The 17351-nt window shown below is 41.2% G+C and overlaps 1 protein-coding gene across 6 annotated transcripts in view; it reads left to right on the top strand.

Moving 5' to 3' along the window:
* The window catches only part of kank1a (KN motif and ankyrin repeat domains 1a), a 226973-nt gene that overhangs the window by 114991 nt on the left and 94631 nt on the right, over positions 1 to 17351 (top strand). Inside the window, exon 1 of one of the 6 annotated variants that reach the window (XM_078396077.1) lies at positions 14390 to 14626. The exons of the other annotated variants lie outside the window; for them this stretch is intronic. The gene's annotated coding sequence lies outside the window, so the exon portion shown is untranslated. Of the gene's footprint in view, positions 1 to 14389; positions 14627 to 17351 lie in introns of those variants that run through there. 6 annotated transcript variants of the gene reach the window in all.

Below are 17351 nucleotides of genomic sequence, written 5' to 3'. Positions count from 1 at the left end.
ACCTGGAAATGGTCAGGTTGAGAGGTTTAACGGAATCATTTGGAAAGCAGTGAAACTGGCTTTAAAGTCAAATGGCATACCAGATCAGCAGTGGGAATGTGTTCTACCAGATTCATCACACTCCATCAGATCTTTACTGTCAACCGCTACCAATACTACTCCACATGAGCGGTTCTTTAACTTCAAACGGCATTCTTCTAGTGGTACTTCTCTGCCATCATGGTTGACTAGCCCTGGGCCTGTGTTGCTTCGTCGGTATGTCCGATCAAATAAGAATGAGCCCTTTGTTGATGAAGTTGAACTGACTGATGTCAACCCTTCTTATGCAACTATCAAGTATCAGGATGGACGTCAGTCAACTGTCTCACTTCGTGACCTTGCACCATGTCCATCTTCTCCATCAGCTCCATCACTCCTTGATAATATTAATCGAGAAGTTCCTTCAACACTCCCATCTTTCCCTATGAAAACTTCTACAAGTAATTCTAAAATTGAAAATGTAAATAACAATATGAGTGAAGTTGATGACCAAGCAACATATAGACAATAGACAATAGGTGCAGGAGTAGGCCATTCAGCCCTTCGAGCCAGCACCGCCATTCAATGCGATCATGGCTGATCACTCTCAATCAGTACCCCGTTCCTGCCTTCTCCCCATACCCTCTCACTCCGCTATCCTTAAGAGCTCTATCCAGCTCTCTCTTGAAAGCATCCAACGAACTGGCCTCCACTGCCTTCTGAGGCAGAGAATTCCACACCTTCACCACTCTCTGACTGAAAAAGTTCTTCCTCATCTCCGTTCTAAATGCTTCCACCAGCTATTGAAACACCATTATCTCCTGATGCTCCAGTGCTGCGACGGTCATCAAGACATACTAAACCCCCTGACCGTCTCACTTATAAATAGGAGGGGAGAATGAAGTGTGCGCATGTGTGCGTGCGCGGGAATGTGCGCGTGCGCGAGAATGTGCGCATGCGCGGGATTCTCGGGCGGGCGAGGCCTGTGGAATGAGTGATAATTTCCAGGCGTTTCGAAGAGATCTATTAATGAAATGAGTTACTTAAAGCTTAAATAAAGTTTAAGTAAATCGGAATTCTCATTTGTCTCACAACAATCTTGCTCCCAGTATTTGTGACACTATATCCTGCAGCCAAAATGCATTTAAAAATAACAAGAGAGTAACAGTTTATTTTTGAGTTATTTTTAAAAAGGAGACCCATTGGATAGAGTGCACTTTTTTGACCACTGCTCGTAAGAAAAGGACGATGAAAGGTGGATTAGGTGAAACCGGATAACTTAGGAAATAAATAATTATTTGATTTTTGCTTTGACAGACTAGAAATGGCTTGTACACTAACATTTGATACTGGGCTACCACCTCCTCCAGTTGCCACTGCTGAGGATCAAAGGCATTGGCAAAAAACTCCTTTGATTAAGTGAAAAGCTTTTCCTTCCTCTGGAGAACAATGAAATAAATTTGAGCAGTTCCAGGATAGGGGAGAGATCCAATTTCATGGTGTAGACTTTCGAAAAATGTGATGCTTTTTATTTGGCGTCAGAAAGTTGGAGGATTGGTTACTTTCTCTCTACTCCCAGTGTCCATGCCTCCAACAGAGTCTAGGATTTTGTCACTGATAAGTGAGGCAGAGCCTTGCTCTCATAGGCTGCATACGCTTACATTATTTTGCATGTTACCAATTTTACCTACTTGTGCTTTCATAATTCTTTTGTGCAATTTTTTGATCTTGAAATAGCTTGACATTTGCTGTGGTGTCATGTTCAAGTTACCCTTCATCTGATGGATATTTATGGGAAATGCAACATTAGCCGATTATAATTTATGAAAGGGTTATAATTGTCATCTACAGTTATACTACTTTTGCATTGCAATGGCAATCAACACTGAGATGGTAGTCAGTAGTGAATCTTGAGAACACTGATGGAAATTGTGAGTAATTTGATAGCAATGTCTACTTAATCGAAGAAGCTTTTAAGCAATATTGGATGCGCTAGGTTATTCCCCATTCCTGTCATTATCATTGGCTTGCTCGATTTATTTGTTTAGTTTTAATATTTTATTGATCTAAAATGTATCACACATTTCAAGGCTAACTTGTACAATGGACTGTCTTGGTAATCATAAGAATATGGTAATATCCTTATTTGCCATTTGCCTAAAACATTTTTAACCAGAGGCAGAGGGTGGTGAATCTGTGGAATTCTTTGCCATAGAAGGTTGAGGAGGCCAAGTCAATGGATATTTTTAAAGCAGAAATAGATAGATTCTTGATTAGTATGGGTGTCAGGGGTTATGGGGAGAAGGCAGGAGAATGGGATTAGGAGGGAGAGATAGACCAGCCATGATTAAATGGCAGAGTAGACTTGATGGGCAAAATGGCCTAATTCTGCTACTTCTATCTTATGACCATAATGCTACATAAATGGAAGCAGACTCTTTGGCCCAACTTGTCCATGTCAATCAGGTTGCCTAACCAACCCACTTGCCTGCTCCTGGCCTATGCCCATTCAAACCTTTCTGTTTATGTGCATCGTAGTTCTGCTCTCGCTTTCCCCTCCCCACTCCCCCCAGACAGAACAAAGATTGGTCACTCCAACATTTCGTACAAAGTGATGTTGGGCAGAATCACTGGCAATAACAATCACTGGACATCTTTCCCCGACGAGCTCCATGTATTCTATGCTTGTTTTAAACTGAAGGTCGGTGGAATGACATCACCGCCATGATTGCGTTGGGTACACCTGCACCCCTGGTCACTTTGCAGATGTCAGATTAGCTTTCCTTAGAGCAAACCCGAAGAAAGCAATTGGCCAGATGGATTCCCCAACCTTGTTCTCAGACTGTGTGGAGCAGCTGGCAGGAGTATTTGTGGACAGATGTAATCACTTCCTACTCCAATCCAATGTTCTCACCTCCTCCTTTAAGATGGCCACTCTTATCCCAATGCTAAACAAAAGCAAGGTAGTCTTAAAAGTAGCCAAAAGCGTAGCACGACTACTATCGAGTGACTCTGACCCCAACTATCATGAACTGCTTGGAGTAACTGGTCATGATACACATTGACACCAGCCTCCCTGACATCCTTGATCTAATGCAATTTGCCCACCGCTGCAACCGGTCTACACTAGATGCCATCTCCTTGGCCCTTGTTCATCCTAGATGTCTGGGTAATCAGAGCACCTACAACTGACTCCTCTATATTCATTGCAGCTTTATCTTTAATATCATAATTCCAGCAAAACTCATCACCAAATTCCTGGACCTAGGATTTAGCATCTCCGTCTGAAATTGGAGCCTGTACTTCCTGACCAATAGATTACAATCGGTTAAGGTCGGCGACAAACATCCCCATGGTAATTCTCAATGCTGTAAGGCTGCATTCTCAGCCACTTACTATACTGCCTATGCACTCACGACTGTGTGGCAAAGTACTTTTTCCAACTCAATTTTGCAAGTTTGCAGGTGACACCCCTGTTGGATCTCAAACAATGATGAGAATGAGATAGAAAGCTTAATAGTATGGTGTAAAGACAACCTTTGGATTCTGGATTAGCGAATGCTTTTTCTTTTGGTTCAATTATGCATTTCTGGTATCGAACTAATACTGCAGAAGACTTGGAACTTTATATTTCATTTAAGAGTGACTACACTGTCTAAATATAAAATTTGAACAAAATAAATCTGCACTAATGTGTCCTTATAAGCACGAATGATGTGCTCAGATATCTGTAGAGCATTTGAAAAAATTGGCTATAAAAAGATGCATCTTGTGCATTTGCTTTGGGTGAATGGGATAATTAACCGTGTACACGTGTGAATCTGATCTGAGCAAATTCTGAAGGCTACTATTTTTGTTGTAGCTCCCAAGTTAGTACTAGAGACATTCCTGTTGATCTCCGATTTAGAAGCAACTTGTTTGTCTGTTCTATTCTGTACTGCAATTGCAACTTTACCCAAACCGTTCAACTTTGTGGCTCCAATGCAACTGATATTTTAATTCAGTCATTTTCTCACATATGAACTACATGCCTGGTTAATCGGCCACATTTCTTAGACCAGCTACACCACAGACTACTTGTATCTATTTTACTTCTGAATGCTCAGTGTTACTTGGGTATCATTTCAGAGAAGGCTGCATAAACCCTTTTGACAGAGAACCCACACTGCCTAACCAATCAGTGGTTCTGTTTTTATATTTAAAGGCCAGGGAGAGGTTGGTATTGAGACCTCAACAAAGTCATGGCTAACTTTATTTTGCAGCCACCTACTATTTATCTGGGTTAGGAAAGCCAACTGTCACATAAGCGTCTATGGAAAAGCACCTGTGGGATGGAGAGGTTAAAAGTCTCAGACATTTTGAAAAGCACCAGTGGCTTTCAATGATAAGTGGGGTGTAGTCTGTCATCCGCTTCTCAATGCCTCGGGCTTGCCCCAAGAAGAGCAGCAACTCCACTGTACGTCAACCGCTCAAACATATTAACTGCCAAATGAATCATTAAAAACGGTGAGTAAAAACAAAAGCAGGAAACGGTGAAGGGACGAGATACAATCCTCTGGAAAGCTGCTGCTGCTGCTGCAGGATGCCTGGATTTATACAATACAGAAAGTCTTTAAGGAGCTTCAGTCATTGATCAATAGGTTCGTTTTATCAAGCTTTTTTAGAGAACAGATGGAGCCCCCTACAACTGACAGAGAATGAGCACGATCAGACCATTTGTACCCCTCCAATACATAATAGGATCATAGCTGACCCCTGCATATTCCCAAAAGGACACAGTGCTGGAGTACTCAGATCAGGCAGCACCTCTGGAGAACATGGATAGGTGACATCTTGGGTCGAGACCCTCCTTCAGACTCTGAAGAAGGATCTCAAACCAAAATGTTACCTATCCCATGTTTTCCAGAGATGCTGCCTGACCTGTTGAGTTACTTCAGCACTTTGTGTCCTTTTGTATATTAATCAGCATCTGCAGTTCTTTGTTCCTGCAATTTTCCATGTACCCATGGTTACCTTTCACTCCTTTACTGAGCAGTTATCGATCTCAGTCTAAAACATTCAAAGGCATCACACCTCAATGCACAATAGAAGCAGAGGCCCTCAACTCACAATTTCAGAGAAAAGTACACCACTTCTGTGTCTTAAATAGGTGAGCCCTAGTTCTAGATCATTCCACAAGACGAAACTTGCTCTCTGCATCCACCACTGTCATGATCTCTTAGGTTTCTATTAAATCATCACACTCTTCTAACACTTTGCACATGCACACCTAACTCATCCAAGTTTTCATCATGTGATCACCTGCTCATTATTCATATCAGTCTAATCTCCATTGAGGTTTACTGGACTTGTACCATAAATGAGTAGGTCATTCACAATTTTTTTTTAAAAATGAGACCAAATGCACTCTCACCAATCCTTTATCTAACTAAAACATATTATCACCATTTCTCGTATGCAATTTCTTGAGCAGTAAAAATAAGTAATTGCCAAATTTCCTAATTACTTGCTGTCCTTCCATTTCAGCTTTTTATGAATCATAAACACCAGCATCTCAAACCATTGCGGTCTAGCTCGACTTAATTTTTTTGTTTATTTTGGCTGAAAAGTATAATTTCACATTTTACCTGCATTTTCCACCATTTGCCAGATGTTTGTCTAGTTATTGAAGATGTTGTATCCATGTGTAACTTTGTTGTTATATTATGTGTAGCTTTGAAATACCCATCTTTGTCACCAACAGTCATACCTTCAGTGCCTTCGTCCAAATCATTTATATAAATTATGAAGCATCGGGCACTGATCCTTGGGACAAATCTCTCAAAGCATCTTGCCAAGCAGCAAAAAACGGACATTTATGCCGCCTCTGTTTCTTCTTACACCGCCAATGTTCTGTGCAAGTCAATATGTCACCTCCTACACAATGAACTTTAATTTTCTGCAATCATTTTTGAGATTTTATCAAATCATGGAATAGTTGCAGCTGGGAAGAAATTTAGCCCATCACATCCACATATCTCTCTCCCATCACAACTCATTGGTTCTAGCCCACCACCCCTCATTAGTTCTAGCCCACCACCCCTTTTTCTGCAACCTTGCAAATCTTTCATTACAATATATTTACCCAATTCACTTTTGAAGGCCACAATGGAGCTTGTCTCCACTAAATCTGCAGTTGCTGCATTCCAGATTTCAGTTGCATGCTGTTGTTTCCCAAAGAAGATTTTCATTTTTGCTTTTATTTATTTTCCCCTTTTATTTTATACCTGCAACCTCAAGTTGTCAATCTTTCCACCTATGGGAACAGCCTCTCCCTCTTTCTCCCCATCATATATCAATTTCCCCTCATTCTTCCATTTAAAGAGCCTGGTCCCTGCTATTTTTCCTCATTCCGGTAAAGATTCAAGTAAATCTATTTTGCACCCTGTCTACTGCTTTCATATCCTAATGACATGACCAGAAGTAAATACAATACTGCATTTGAGGATAGACTGTTGTTTTATAAAGATACTACAATCTGGAATATAGTGGCTGTGAAGATGCTGGCTGTATTAAAAAAAAATTCAGACAGCACTTAAATCACCATGGTTTTGAAGAGTACAGGTTTAATGACGGTAAATGGTCTTAGGAAAGCTGGGCACTTAATGGTTGGCAAGGACATGTTAGGCCAAAGAGCCTAATTCTGCTCAAGGACTCTTTCACTTTAGCATGGCTTCCCAGTTTTTGTACTTTGTACATCTATTAAGAAATGTCTGCAGATTGTTAATTGTTTTCTCAGTCTACCCTGCAACGTTCAGACTTTTGGACATTTTCAACTTCCAGTTCCCCTTTATTCACAGCAAGCATTACAGCAGAAAATGTTGGACTTTGTGACGACTTCAGGATAACATGTGTGAAAAATTTGCAGACAAAGGTTTTAGGGTGGTATCAGAAGAGAAAGTGGAGCAAGCCCAAATGCTGATGTGGTTTTGTTGAACTTTGTCCCTCTAGAGCTTGGGATCCATTTCAAAGGAAATGCACACTTTTTAAAAACTAAGATGTAGGATTGCAGCTCAACATTGTTTCACTTGGAGATTCCATGCACTTCAGTGACCAAAGGCTTATGCACTGCTGATGTATACAGGCCGTTATCAGGCCTGGGGGCTTTCCCTTTCAAAGGAGATGACTGACACCAGGCCACCAGATTCTCCAGGGCCAAAAGAATGGGATGCGATTATTAATGTATCCAAATTATAGACAATAGACAATAGGTACAGGAGGAGGCCATTCGGCCCTTCGCGCCAGCACCGCCATTCAATGTGATCATGGCTGATCATTCTCAATCAGTACCCCGTTCCTGCCTTCTCCCCATACCCCCTGACTCCACTGCCTTCTGAGGCAGAGAATTCCACAGATTCACAACTCTCTGACTGAAAAAGTTTTTCCTCATCTCAGTTCTAAATGGCCTACCCCTTATTCTTAAACTGTGGCCCCTTGTTCTGGACTCCCCCAACATTGGGAACATGTTTCCTGCCTCTAATGTGTCCAACCCCTTAATAATCTTATACGTTTCGATAAGATCTCCTCTCATTCTTCTAAATTCCAGTGTATATTATGTTTTAAACATAATAGTTACCAATAAACTGGATGCAGCAGCAGCAACCTTTGATACAATTTCTGTCTGGAACCGTCAATTAATGTCATTTTGAGAACAATAAATGAATTCCCCAATAATACAGAAGATAAACCTTGATTATAGAATTGTCTTCTTGTGGTACTGAAGGTAAAATGAAGGTTCAGATATGTGTCAATTAACTGCCTCTGTAAGAATTGCTGTTATTGCAGTTTACCCATTCTATAATAGTGAAACAGTTAATTTCATCGATCCTTTGAAGCCTGGTGGTCATTATGCAAAATTAACTAACAAACTGCATGGGTACTTTAGTCGTAAGCAGTTGGGAAATGTTGGCGGTTTGCTTTAAATTTCGAAATCGAAGGTTTGTTTTTGCACGTGGGTCATAGCTAAGAACTCTGTTCAGAAAGATGAACTACTGAAGCAAAAGTCACAAATGAGAGCCATGAAGGGTGTGAGAGAGGGAGGATTAAACTCTTCATTTTTTGGTCAATTAGAATTCTGGCATCTTAACTGAACATTCTTTAAAGTTCCATGCAATTTTACATTTCCTCCTTAATAGACTTTAGAAATACGTGTGGACACCTTTAGCCCAACGAGTCCGTGCCGATCAGCGATCACCCCATACACTCACAATACCTGACACATTGGGGTTAATTTATAATTTTACCAAAGCCAATTAACCTACAAACCTTCATGTCTTTTGAATGTGGGAGGAAACCAGAGCACCTGGAGAAAACCCATGTGGTCACAGAGATAGCACCAGTAGTCAGGATCAAACCTGGGTCTCTGGCGCTGTAAGCTGCAGCTCTACCACTATGCCACCCAATAGTACCATGTATATTTTACCCCTTTTGCCACAATGCTCTCCTCATGCCACCACCCCATAAAGACATGAATAAGTTGTTGGTCTTGATGGTAGGAAGTAAAAATCATTTTCAGATACAATGTTCTGGGTCTGGACTGATGGGTCACCGACCAGTATGGTTAACTCTGACCATCGTAGGCCAAGCTTGCCAAGTCCCGGATTATAAAGCCATCAGCCTGGAGAGACTCGGTCGATGAGGTTACTGAATTAATTTCATAAACTCCTTGACCTTCATAATGAATTGATGGGAATGACTTCTATGAAACTTTGATTTCATATCTACCATTTTAAAATTAGTAGATTAACCCCAGTCCTAAAACGTTATCTCAAATATTTGTAAAGGGAGTGGTCAAACTGTTAACTCCTTGTGAAGAAGTTATGTAGCTTTAGCTTTGTGATAATGTACAAGTAATATAATACTAACTTGGAAAAGGAACTACTTGTTTGCAAAGCGAGTATTGCAAAGCGAGACAGCAAATGTATTCTCTGACACAATCAGATGAACTCTTTGCTAACTGGTTCATGATGAAACAGTCAATCCGTTATTCAGCTAACATCGTATTGAGCGTGCAAGATATTCTTCCTTCCAATTCATCAAGGAAGAAGCTGGACCATAACTTTTCAGTATAATATGAAGGTAGCTTTCGCGTTAAATGGTGAGTACTTTAAATCGGGATGCATAAAAGTAATGTATCAGTGCATAGATGATTCTCAATTCTCAAAAATTCAGTAACACAGATTTTGAGGGCAAAGCAATGTATTACTGTAAATTGTAGTTAATGTTTGCTTTCTAACGTGAATTGGACATTTCGGAAAAGGCAGTGCTTCTGGGGATCTCTAATAGTACTTGAGAGGATGGATGCTGAGCTGTTACACTTTGAACCACTGCAGTCCTCCTGCTGTGAGTTGTTGTGGATTACAAGGATTACGGCCTAGCCGCCATGAGGATAGAAAAATGGATTTCCAGGAACAGTGATGTGCAACTTGAAAGGAGACCTGCAGGTGGTGGTGTTTCCATGCACCTGTTGTCCTTGTCTCACTTGATCATAGAGATGGCTGTTGTCATGGTAGCAGAGGCATGAAATTGTGTATTATGGTGGTACTAAACACTGCCAGTGGAGAAATGGATTCCAATCGAGGGTTGCTTACATTACCACGCAATTGAGATGACATTGCATCTTGAAATTACTTTAATTTCTAAAATGGCACTAAAAGTTAGATTTAAATTGTCATTCTATAAAATGGTTCATGCCCTCGTGCCCAATAATTCATAGTTTACACAAGCCCATTGTTGCCAGAGGTGACATTGTTGCCAGGGGTTGGGTCAGCCCATTTCTTCCATAGGGACACTGAGTACTGGATTTTCAAGAACATTGTCAGTGTTGCCCTTTCCTGCTTGATTGTTTGTCTTGTGGGGATCTTTGGTGTGGACTGAACCATTTTGGATGCAAGTACTGATCTCTGACTAGATTTCTTAGCCTCTTTCTCAATTGAATGCAGAATGAAGGAAATAATCTGCCCCCTGAAGAGCGAGCCTGAGAAAGAATGTGTCATCTTTGGTAAGATTAGTATTCTCTTCTAAATAACCTCTGTGTCAGGAAGAATCATTCCTTTTCAGCAGTCATCAACAAATAGATTTGCAACAAGCATAGAAATTATCCTGAGGTGGGCTCTATTTTTGTATCTTTCCATATTCCTTTATTTACAACCAACATTGAATATTTGATTCTCAGCACTTTATTTGGCTGTCAAACTCAACCACTTTTGAATTTTTAAGGTAACCATCACTGGCAAATGGATATGCAGGGAATGGAAGGATATGGATTATGTGCAGGCAAATGGTCTTGGCATCATAAGATAGATACAAAATGCAGGCAGCATCTCTGGATATAAGGAATGGGTGACATTTCGGGTCGAGACCCTTCAGACCAACATTTGGTCTGGTCTTGGCATCATGTTTAGCACAGACATTGTGGACTAAAGGGCGTGATCCTGTGCTCTACTGTTCTCTGTTCATGAAGGCACTTGTAGTAGAGATAGCTTTCTTTGCACTAACTACCAACATGTTAAAAGCTAGCTAGACCCAAAGTGTTGGAGTAACTCAATGGGCCAGGCAGCATCTCTGGAAAACATGGATAGGTGATTTTTCGGTTGGGGCCCTGGAAGAAAGGTGGAGGCGGGACAAAGCTTGGCAAATGATAATTGGATACAGGTGAGAGGGATTTCTGTTAAAGGTAAAAGGTCAGAGATGAAAAAAGAGTGTGAGATGAAGATAGAAGAGGCTTACAATATGAAGGCAAAGGAAGGAACATAGGTAGAAGGGGTGGGCTGAGAGGGAAAGGGAAAAAATGGTGTGCATCCATGTGGGGCACAGGGTAGAGAAGGGGGAAGATGGGGGTAGGGGCCCATGTTTGTAGGTTAGTTAACTAAGATTAGAGGATTCAATGTTCATACCGGTAGGTTGTAAGCTATCCAAGCAGAATATGAAGTGTTGTTCCTCTAGTTTGCACATGACCTCACTCTGGCAATGGAGGAGAACCAGAACATAAAAGGTAGTCTGGGAAGGTGAGTTAAAATTGTCAAGAAACTGGAGATCTAGCAGGCCTTGGTAGCTTGAGCACAAGTACTAGACAAAATGGTCACCTGTTCAATGCTTGGTCTCGCTGATCCAAAGAAGGCCACATTGGGAGAACTAGATGCAGTCGATGAGGTTAGAGGAGGTACATATGAACTTCTGCCTCATATGGTCTGCTGGGGTCACCAAATGGATGAGAGAAAGGAGGTATAAGGACAGATGTTGCATTTCCCCTTTGCTTGCAGGGCTGAATGGCCTAATTCTACTCCTTTGTCTTTACAGTCTTATGAATGGATGGTTTGGGTGGGAAGGGAAGAGTGAACCAAGGAGTTGTGGATGAAGTGGTCTCTGCAGAAAGCGGAAACGGGTGGGAATTGGGAGATGTGACTGGTGGTGGGATTATGCTGAGGTGGTGGCAATGTCGGAGAATGATGTGTTCATTGCGAAGGCTGTGGGGGGGGGGGGGGTGTGAACGGTAAGGGCCAGAGGAAAATACCCTTGTCTCATCGGGGGGCGGTTATTGAGACAGAACTACGAGACACACAGGAGCTGCAGGTGAGGAATCCATCTATAACAGCATGGGGGAAACCATCTTTATTAAAGAAAGGGAATGTCTTGGATGCATGGATGTCCTAGAATGGAAAGCCTTGTCTTGGGAACAGAGATGTGGTGGAGACAGAGAAATTGAGAGTAGGGTTGACATCTTTGCAAGAGGCAGCATGGGAGTAGGCGTCGGCCAGATAACTCTGGGAGTCAGTGGGTTTATGGTTGATGTCAGTTGATAGTCTGTCCCATGTGATCATGACAGAGATCAAGAAAGATCCCACGCTGACCTTTTTGTCCTCGGCTGCTTCCATGAGTGATGCCACACACAGACTGGAGGAACAGCACCTCGTCTTCCAGCTTTCTCTTCCTAACTACCATCAGCCTGAAGAAGAGTCTGAACGTGAAATGTCACATTTCTCCAGAGATGCTGCCTGACCCGCTGAGTTGCTCCAGCACTTTTTTTTTGTTGTAAACCAGCATTGGCATTTCCTTATCTACCGAGCATAGCTACTTGCACTGGAGGTCATGTACAAAATTAAAGCCTTGACCTAACTTGGGCCATGCCAAATCTGACATATGCCTGAGGACGTGTCCTCGCCGTTAATGTCATCCCAACCCATGCCTCGTCTGACTGTGTTAAACTTTTATAACCTAGTCTTGAATCCCTATGCATCAGCTTGTTTATATTTCAGCCCAGCCCCATCTGACCTGAGCTTAAGGACATTCAACTTTCTGCCCAAAGCCAGTCGAGCTGCAGCCATCATTGCCATCAGGTTCCACGGACTCAGACCAGGCCGCGAAGCTCTGACCTGCATGTTGCACAAGAAAACAGTCGGCTGTAAACACAACTGAACAAAACCAAGTAAAGCTCCATGGACTTCTCATTTCCAGTCCAGAATGGTAACAAAGCTTAATAGGAAGGGGAGTGTGCACAAACCGGCTCATTTGGAATTATGCAGTAGCGCAATACGTCTGCAGGAAATCAGTTGAAGTTTTTGCAACTGCCTTTCAGTTGGAAATGCTGAAACTGGACGAGGAAAATATTCTACATTTTTAAAGCTGTATTTTGAAGATTGAGTGGAAAGAATTATGCTATTCAGAGTGCAATATTGGAAGTGCAGCCTTTTATACCCCACACAACTTTTCTCCCCAATGAAGGTAGGCGGACTCTCAGCACACTCCGACCCCCCCCCCCCCCCCCCCCCCCCCCCCCCCCCGGCTGTTTGGTTAATCCGGCTGTGATGGCTGAGAGGCAAGCAAGGCATGTATAGGGTTAAGTTCCTACCAGGAACAATATTATGAAAGTAGTTTGGCAAGGTCTGAAAGGATTGTTGGTGATGGTGCTTATATACCGATGAACCTTCTCAGTAGCACAACAGCTTTTATTTTTTATCTGTTTTAGTCTACTCCTCTCTAAAATTAATTGCTGATTCATGTCCTACTATTTACAATTTTTTTTCTATTTTCAAGTTAGTTTGAAAGTGTTTGCAGAAAAATACAGACACAAAAAATTGAGGCGATCAATTACTGAGGACAGATGCAGCGAAACCTAGCGAGTCATCCTGTCCTGGGCGAAGAACTGTGCACAATGGCATGGTGCACACTCAGGAAAGACCAACATGACCTGCGTGTTTTACCATAACATAAACCCAATCTGATATATTGATGTGTCATGTAACACTGTGACCACTAATAGGTACTAATCAGATCAATACTATCTGACATTTTATGACAGTAAAATAAATATCTCGTAAAAAAATCGACTTTATTATTTAGTCATCTTCCACGTAGGTAGCTCAAATGTATAGCCACGTAAAAAGTAGGCGGGCTCCCAGATCATCAGACATAAATATTTCTGTCTGTCAGAGACACAAGGCTCTATTTTCTTGCTCCGTGGTGCACATACGGTTTGTCAATGTTAACAAGCGTCCGTTGGTGATAAGACTTCAAAGTTAAAAGAAACTCCTTTTGTCTTCAGGCCCTTTTTCCATGGGGAAGTCACTGAAACTAATGCACTACAGTGTTGAGAATTATATTCTGCACTCTGCAACTTTCCCTTTGCTCCACCTATTATTGTACTTTAGTTTTGCTTGATTATATTTATAGAAAGTATTATCTGAATTGATTGGATCGCAAGCAAAACAAAGATTTTCAGTACTCAGTCCACGTGACAATAATAAACCTAAATCTTTCATTGCCTCAGTCTCGTGTTCTATTTTCATAATGGACCCAAGAATTGACCTAACCATGATTCATTGTTATACTTTACACATTTTGACCTGCCTGGAGTTCGAATGCTAATAGAGATTTTGAATTTGAATTTCATCACAGCTAAGTGCAAGAGGGATGGGTGACTGAGGTGCTTTTAATATTGTTCCTTTTTTGTGAGTCATCACTCTTAATTAGCAACATTTTCCTTCAGTTCAAGTATGAATCTTGGTTCCCACCTTCTGGCTGTTTGATCAGTGAGAACACAATCCATGACATTGAATCAAAGGAGGCGTGCCCTTCGAGCCAACCAGGAGGTTACTTCACATTTATTTAACCACAGATCTTCTGTTTGAGCCAGTTAATTTTCAATCCGAGGCATGTGAGATTGTGCTTATAAGGCACATGTGTCCTAACCTGTGTGCCTGTCCCCAGACCCAAATATCTGCGGCTTGCTGGCTGTTTGCTTGAGCTTTGGAAGGATTAATCACTCTCTCTCTTTCTCCTAATAGTGAAAGAGTTGTGTACGGAAGTGCAAGCTCTTCTCTTTTATTCGTTTACTTTCCTTGGACGATCGAGCTAAACATTTCCCTGTGGCGTAGACGTTTTGAAGATCTGAAGTTACCACTTGTGCTTTGATGTGGACGAGCAGCCACCAGGCCCGTGGTTAAGGTGTCACTTTACAGTCATATGATCAAAGCATTTAATTTGGATAGGAGGTGATATCCTGATCTCACTTTTCACTGTCTTTCGGTTGGAACGGCTGTCTGCTTTCCACTGGTCAGCATGAGACTAACAGGTAAGACCTATTGCTTGCCAATGAATTCCAGTCAATAGGTTACCAGACATGAATTGCAAATAATTACTGCATAATTCTGCATCTGCAGTTTTAACTCTTTCACGTTACATTGAAAAATTAATCATGACTGATTTGCAGTTTTTAAAAGAATAGCTAAATTAGTGCATCTCCTTCAGACGTGCGTTGGCAAAAATAATTTATAATTTTACAAACCTTAATTTAGTTAAAGAAATCTTATTGTCAGTGCAGTGATGTCCACTGTGTTAACATCATACACAGTATCTGCTTTTGCTTTTATCAAAAGTATCAATCCAAAATGTTTTTTTTAAGTGTTCTTAAAATGCCAATCTAAATAAACTTTTTCTAGCTGTGTGTAATTTGTAATTAGCTGGAGCACTTAAATTATATCAAGTTGCAAATAGGCAATTTCAATTTTTTTCTATTTTCAGTTTTACTCAAAAATCCATGGTGAAGCATTCAGATAACTTATTCTCGAGGTCCTTAATTGTGCTGCTGTTAAACCAGCTACTTGAATGTCTGCAAGAGAGTGGTTCTTTGTTAATGTTCTAATTGGAAAGTATTGGAACTCTACTTGATCAACTTTCTGATAGAAAGAAAGTTAATGATCCAAACAATTCTGGTATTTATTCACAAAATGCTGGAGTAACTCAGCAGGTCAGGCAGCATCTCAAGAGAGAAGGAATGGGTGATGTTTCAGGTCTCCCGAAACGTCACCCATTCCTTCTCTCCTGAGATGCTGCCTGACCTGCTGAGTTACTCCAGCATTTTGTGAATAAATACCTTCGATTTGTACCAGCATCTGCAGTTATTTTTGTACACAAACAATTCTGGTTATCATATTTCAAATGAGCCATTAAACTGCGACTTCATCTGCCCTGCTGGGTGGAAGGGAGGCCAGGGAAGTTCTTCCTGTCATCTTAATCTTCAGGTATCAATATAAACAGGTTGTCTGATCATCACATTATAGTTAAGGGACCTCTGTGAACAAATCTGTCTGACAATTGTTATTACACTTCTAAAGTTTTTCATTTAAGTGTAATGCAATTTGAAGCATCATGATATTAAGATGGATGGTCTGTAAAACTGCTCTTTGTTTAGGATAAGAGTTTCAAGCAAATATATTTTTGTTGGGAACTACTATTAATGCTGTAAAACACAAATACTGGAAACACCAACAGGTCTGGCAGCATCTGTGGTGTGGAGAAAAAAAGCAGACTTGACGCTTCAGGTTGGTGGCCCATCAAAATGCGCCTCTTTTGTGTGCCAGTCTTTAGTGCCTCCTGGAATACAATCTAACTTGAGTTTTATGCTTTTGATCTCATATGCTGCAGTTGGCCATATCTAATCAAATATTTCAGTTCTTAGTACTTCCTTATTTTACTGAATCTAAACCTAACATTTGACTCCAAATAATGTGTACTGTTGAAAAATGGAAATGAAATAAAGCTGCCATGCTTGAATCTGAAACAAAAGCACAAATGCTGAGAACTGAGGAAGGGCCCCTGAGCCGATACACTGACTGTTTTTTGTTTCAGCAGATGCTGCTTGACTGGCTGAGTTCTTCCAGCATTTGTCTTTTGTTACTGTCAGGATAACGATAAAAGTCAAGATAATGCCCATGTAAACCTCTTGTGGAGAAACATCTGTTTGGCTCCAAGTGTGATTATGTTGTGGATAAATTGGATAATTAAGACTTTGCAGTATTTGTTGCTTTTGACGTTTTGATTCTGCTGACAGACAGGTTAAATTAATTTCTTGCAATCCAACATTGTATAATGTTGGCCAATGTCAACCTCTAAATATTCAAATATAGTGGCTAAAATGAGGTAATTGTGTATGTTTACAGTAACTGTATATAACCAAGACTGGTTGAATATAAAAGCAGATGTGTTGCATGGTGTGGAAGATTTGCTTGCATATGCTGCAACCATTTTTTATTGAAATTAGCAGAATGAAAATTCACTCTTTGAATGTTTGGTGCTGCCTGACAAATAGGATTATGATTTGGTTGTTGAATAGATGTCACACATTTGCATATCTAACCAGATATCCAAATTCAAAATTCCATTTAATCACACATTTTTGACACTGGTGTTTGTTCCTCCTCAGTCACCTAATATTATTCCTTCTCGCTACACTGCTCGTGCTCATCCTTTCCTTTCCTCTCCTCACCAGTCATTTGTGATGGCGTATCCTGCCTTAATCCAGTCCTCTACTTCTCCCTCCCCCTTTGACAGTACCAATCTCTTGGTAACTCTCTCCTAATGCTCGGCATCAAGTTACCTGTTATTTCCATTGCCGCAGCCTTTGTGAAGGTTTACACATTACAGGTCATCCTCGGGTTATGGGAGAGTTCTGTAACCCGAACAGTTCACAGGTTGGAAATGTTCCATGAACCAAAATCCCACCCAGCAGAAGATGCCTGCAGCCCAGCAGCAGCCTGCAAATCGGACGGGCAGTGTAAGCTGGAGAGCACCTGTATTTGTACAGTATGTTATGAAAAAAAGATGCACAATCTTGGAAGTGCTCAGGAGGTTAGACAGCCTCTGTGGTGAAAGAGAAGAACTGAGCTAACAGTACAGATGGCCAGATCCGACACAAACTGGAAAATCTGGCGCATTCAGTCCCCCACGCAGCATGGAAATGGGCTCTTCATTCAGCCCACCGTGTGTTCTACCATCAAACACCCATCTACACTGATCCC

Source organism: Rhinoraja longicauda, chromosome 3 (genome assembly GCF_053455715.1).
Source record: "Rhinoraja longicauda isolate Sanriku21f chromosome 3, sRhiLon1.1, whole genome shotgun sequence".
NCBI lineage: Eukaryota > Metazoa > Chordata > Chondrichthyes > Rajiformes > Arhynchobatidae > Rhinoraja > Rhinoraja longicauda.
This window is presented reverse-complemented; position numbering and strand designations above follow the sequence as displayed.